The sequence below is a fragment of the Malaya genurostris genome, chromosome 3 (assembly GCF_030247185.1).
Source record: "Malaya genurostris strain Urasoe2022 chromosome 3, Malgen_1.1, whole genome shotgun sequence".
Lineage (NCBI taxonomy): Eukaryota > Metazoa > Arthropoda > Insecta > Diptera > Culicidae > Malaya > Malaya genurostris.
Genome location: NC_080572.1, coordinates 192,866,156 through 192,872,155, shown reverse-complemented (window position 1 = coordinate 192,872,155; position 6,000 = coordinate 192,866,156).

Below are 6,000 nucleotides of genomic sequence, written 5' to 3'. Positions count from 1 at the left end.
AATTTCCTCACGAGAAAGGTGTTCAGCACCCATCTTTTCACCGAAATCCTTAATTTCAGAAATTATTCTTCCGTTCTCAATATCATCGATTTGTGTACCAGGTTAAAAAAAAAGATGGAAGTATTTTTTTCCAGCAATTTTTCAACGTTGATGACTTAATTTGAACTAAAACTGATTGAAGGCAATCAAATCAATTCCGATGTTGCGATTTAAGCAAAAATGAAACGGGAATGAAACAGTTTTGCACCCAATCTTGGAAAATTTCTCGAGTCATCCAGCCTTTTCAATTGCTCCGGTAGTGTACTGGGAGATTCGAACGCTGCGAATTTTTTAAAGCACGTGGATTTGCTACACTATTAACACTCCAAATACCAAGCCTGAAAAAAAGTTGGAACGGTAACTTCGAGCTGTCATAGCTTAGCTGTTTTTCAACGAATCTCAATAAATTTTACATCCTCGAATTTTGTGAAGTTCGTAAATTAATTCAAAAACTTTGTAGCAGACAACTGGTAAAGGAAAACCAATGAAAATTTGATTTTCCCATTCCAGATTTTTTGCACGCGCCCAAAATGCCATATCTGCCTAATTTCTACTGGATGATCAGAAAGTTAGCTACAACGTATTTATAGGATTCAATTATATATTCACGTCTATAACCCAACCAAATGAAACGAATGAAAGAATCTATAATCGTTCTCTCTGTTGCACTGTAGTTGTTTTTATATTCTAGCTCTCAACGCAACTCGACTAGTATATAGTAGTATGTATGCGAGAAAGTAATTCTGCAAAAACACACTAACACATATATATATACGATAGCGTCGCATAGGATGTATGCTTAGTAGATTTGTTAGAGATGAAGTTTGTCCGCAACCAGAAAGCTATTAATTCCTATACAAGCATTGTAGAAGAAATTTCTACCGTCAATTAATATAAATCACGAAACAAATAAATATAATTTTCCCAAAAAATTGCTTTCTAAGTCATCATGATTGCGCAACCTTTTTTTCGTATACTGAACTACTGTTCACATTATCGAATACTTTTTGATATCCTAAGCTATGTTGAGGAAGATACACTGCTCTTAAATTATCACACACAAGCTTTTTTCAATCTTCTAACCAGTTTGTAAACCCTCGAAAAAACGATTTTAATAAATCAAAATTAATCAAGATTACAGGAATTTCCAACCCAGAATTGCATAGCGTCACCAAGTGAGAAAAATTTTTACAACTGTTCACAGTATTTAATCTATTTTACCTCCTCTAATTTCTGTCCGAAAACACCGCCAATCTATATCATCAGGTTTTAGAGATATCACATAATAAATTTTATATCGTAAGATTGTGATCACACTAGCGCCATTCTGTGGGCAAGTTCTCAAAACATAGTTTTTATAATGTAAACTATAACATTCCCAACAACTTTTCAACAAACAAAACCGCTTTATATCTTTTATTTCTCTTATAAGAACATAATTCTGATAATTGATATTTCTATTCAAGCACACTAGCTACATCTGATGGAGTAAGTCCGAGTTAATACTTTTGCTGTTTGAAAAACTTTGAATTCAGAAAGTACCGAACACTTGTCGAGTGCGGATCATTCCTCGACACCCTCGTGACAGGATTCTTCCAAACATTTTGCTCGGAATTTTTGTATCGTTCTCTGGTGTAAGCGACTTGTCCGAATAGTATTACGCGAAATCTAGTCGGAATAAGTGAATTCTGTGAAATTTTCTCTCGAAAAAGTGTATCTAGGACCTCAAAAGCGCGTAGTGATACCACGTGGATCTTATACTGGCAGCCGCCATTGTGGCTATCTAGCCCGGGCTCGGCCAGCCGAATTAGAAATTTATAAGCCATCTCTTTTCCTCACCGCATGGACGGTTTAAGTATTGGTGATTCTTACACAACCATTATCTTAATCTATCAACCTCGCCGCCCGAACGGTTTAAGTGATCGTTGTTTAAGTGAGTGTCAGTCGGCCCAGCATTCAAACAAGTAGCCCGCTAAGCCAGCTTTTGGAACTCAGCATCGACGGGTGTATTCCGAAGCGATTGTCAACCGCACCGTCACCGCTTACTCTTTACCGGACGCAAAAAAAAAACCCGGTACAGCGGTGAGTCACTCTTTTGTTTTTTTTTTTCTCTTTCTATTCAACCCCCCGCAGCAATGCCGGGGCCTGATCCTCCCGATGGAGGAAACCCCTCCTGTTCCTGGGCGAACTTCCCCCCTCTCCCCAGTCACAATCTCCCGGGTTTTATGAACTCCGGAGACCAAATTGAAAAGCAGACTTTATTGCTGCGTGCGACGGGAGGAGATGGCACGACCGAAGCTCGGCTGCCTTCCAACCCGTTCCTTATTTACAAGAGCATTCAAACGGTAATGGGTACGGATCCGACCAAGCTCATCACCGCAGCTAAGGAGGCCAGAGGCACTCGTTACATTCTCAGAACGACCTCTAAGAAAGCTTATCAGTCACTGCTTGGTATGAGACAGCTTGTTGACGGTCAGCCGGTAGAGGTGGTCCCTCACCCCACCCTGAACTTCGTACAAGGCGTCATTTATGATCGTGACACTATCAATATGGGAAATGAAGAACTCCTTTCAGAACTTCGACCACAAAATATTTGCGGCGTTCGTCGAATCACAAAACGCAAAGACGGGGTAGTCTCTAACACTCCTCTCCTAATATTATCTTTCGTTGGCTCCCATGTACCTGAAACGATTAAAGTTGGTATGATTCGGACGGCAGTCCGACCGTACTACCCTGCACCCATGTTGTGCTACCAGTGTGGCCATTTCGGCCACGGTAGTCGCTCCTGTCCTGGGAAGCCCACGTGTCTTAACTGTGGGCAGGATCATGAATTAAACCCGGAAGTTCCCTGTACTCTTTCACCCCAGTGCATAAACTGCAAAGGAAACCATGCAACGCGCTCCCGGCAATGTACCAAATATAAGGAAGAGGAAAACATCATAAAAATTAAAATAGACCAAGGAATCTCTTTCCCGGAGGCCCGCGCCATCGTAAAAGCCAACCAAAAATGTCCCAGCTACGTCAGCCAGGTGCAGAGTCGCCTCACACAGTCGCCAGACGAGAAAGACAAGACTATTGCACTTCTGAAGCAGGAAATTGCGAAACTCCGATCAGATAACGAGAGAAAATCGACCAATGATAACAACCAAGTAATCCAACACCTCAGGGCAGCCCTGGAAAATGCCACCAAGGAGATTGCCAACATGAAAGCACAAATTCTAGCCATGCAATCAACAACCAACCCACCGGGACCACCCAACAACAGAAGCAGCAGTGAAGGCTCCCCTCCACCGAAGCAACCAAACCTCGGGTCGGAGTCAATCAAGCCTGAAACGGACAGGGCTAGTGACAGTAACACGCCCTCGAAACGAACCGGTAGGTCAAGTGAACGACTAAGTCTAACTAAAACATCAAAGAAAAACGCAAACCGGAAACAAAAGAATAACTCAAGTACCTCCGCCAACACCGTCAACTTAGAACCGACGCGTAACCCAAATAGAAACTCCACCAACAGTGAAACCTCCTCCAGATCCGTCTCAATCAGCCCTGCCCCTATACAAAACACAGAAAGCTTCGCCGATCCTATGTCGATCGACCTTCCCGAGTCAGAATAGAGCTTCCCTCCACTATATCAGCTGTAATGGATAACTGTCAAACCCCCAAGCAAATTATCTTCGATTCAAAAACATTTAAATCTCTCTCGGGGCCAATTCATCCCGATCAAGCCCCGTCGACTCACCATCACTCACCTAGCGAACAATTTCCCATTATAGCATACCCTCGCGATCAAAACGAACTCTATAATACCCTCCCTCAAAACACATCAATCATGTACAGCTTACCTTGGTCATCTCCCGGTCATCCTATGGAAGGAGTATTGTCTCCCGCCGAATTCGAACGCTCGTTGGAGTACGACACACCCAGCACTCCAAATCGACGCCACTTTGTCTCAAACGTTCTTATTTTCAATACCCTGTCAGTTAATAGTGTTAGTTCTCCGTCTGTCCCCCCACTAGTTTCGGTGGGAGTCAGGATCCAGAGGGGGGCTAACGCCAATCAAACAGTTCTCAGCGGTACTTTAACTGAACACGAGCGATGCTCCGATCCGATTCCCGGGTGCTCTTGGCACCAAGCTCCTTGCTGTAGTAAACACCAGACCTCTCCCAACACAAAGACATTCACCTCACAAGCCAAAAGTAAAGTCTCACCTCCCATTGAAGAAACCGATTCCCCCACACACACGTCCGTCTCATCGGTAATCGATACCTCGAACGCCGTATTAATTAATAGACATACGAACACATACGTAACAACCAATAACGCTGAGAAAACTCCTTTCCTTTCGTCGTCTGTAAATCACAGACTACAATCCGTAAATGTTGAAAACCCCATTCGTGCGTCCTCATCAGCTTCGCTGGAATCCGAGATTCAAGAGTCATATCCTAGAAATAAAACTTATGCAACGACCAGTAAACCGCAAGAAACCCGTTGTCTTGCCATTCAATGGAACGTTAACGGACTTAGAAGAAACCTTGCAGAGCTGCAAATATTGATTTCTCGTTTTTTCCCTATCTGCCTAGCCATACAGGAGACACACACTCGTCCAGAATTGAGCATTGAAACTTGGTTCGGGAGTCAATATCAATGGACTATTGCAAGAGGAGACAACATTTATCAGACTATAGGCCTAGGTATCCGTTCTGATATTCAACACGAACAAATTGCCTTAAAATCTAATCTTATCGCAGTAGCTTGCTCGATAAGCTACCCTTTTATATGTACTCTAGTTAATATTTACATTCCACAACATACCAACAACATTCATTGGGAACTTCATAGTCTCATTGAACAAATACCGGGCCCATTCGTCATAATGGGTGACTTTAACGCCCATCATACCGCATGGGGTTCAAACAAATGCAACAGCAGAGGAAACGCGATCTTAGAAGTAGTAGAGGATTCAAGTGGAATCATTTTGAACAGTGGGGAATCAACTTTTTTACGTGGCCGTGTAGCATCTGCTATTGATTTATCTATCTGTTCAGACTCGCTGGCAGGTTCTCTAGGGTGGAGGGTTCTACCAGACCAAGGGAACAGTGATCACTTTCCCATCTTGATCAGTCATGGGCAAACCTCCCCTACTACCACTCGTAGAAGTAGGTGGATTTTTGAAAGGGCAGACTGGGTTGCATTCGAAGATGAAGTGTCGACGAGCCTAACTAATGTATAGCAAATAACAATCGATCAACTAACTTCTATTCTCCTCGAGGCGGCAAATAAAACAATTCCGAAAACTAGTGAAAATCCTCCACCAAAAGCAGTTTACTGGTGGAACCCTAAGGTGGCTGCAATCCTCAAAGAACGACGAACCGCTCTAAGGAGCCTCCGTCGAACCCCTCGAGACCATCCAGATTGGGAAACAAAATCGACAAAATACCGACAGGCTAGAAATATTGCAAGAAAGACCATAAAGGAAGCCAAAATGTTAAGCTGGGACTCCTTCCTAGATGGGATCAGCGCAAATTCCTCAACGGCAAAACTTTGGAGAAGAGTAAACGCACTGTGCGGGAAGCGGAGACAGCATGGTTTTTCACTCATGATTGACGGCTCCACTACTACCGACCCAGTAAGAATCGCCAACCACATCGGAGAATATTTTCAATCACTATCATCAAACGAAGCCATCGCACCTGCCTTCGTAAAAAGACAACATCGCCTAAAAACACCAGCCACTACTTTTAGCATCGATTCCAGCCAAGTGTACAATCACGCTTTCTCAGGAACTGAATTGGCCTTCGCACTTGAATCCGGAATCGGAAAATCAACGGGTATCGATGAAATAGGGTATCCGATGGTCCGTCACCTTCCGCTGGCCGCAAGGAGAGCGCTGTTACAAAACATTAACCAGATGTGGGAAGGCGGGACCTTCCCTGATTCTTGGCACAAAGCACTGGTAATACC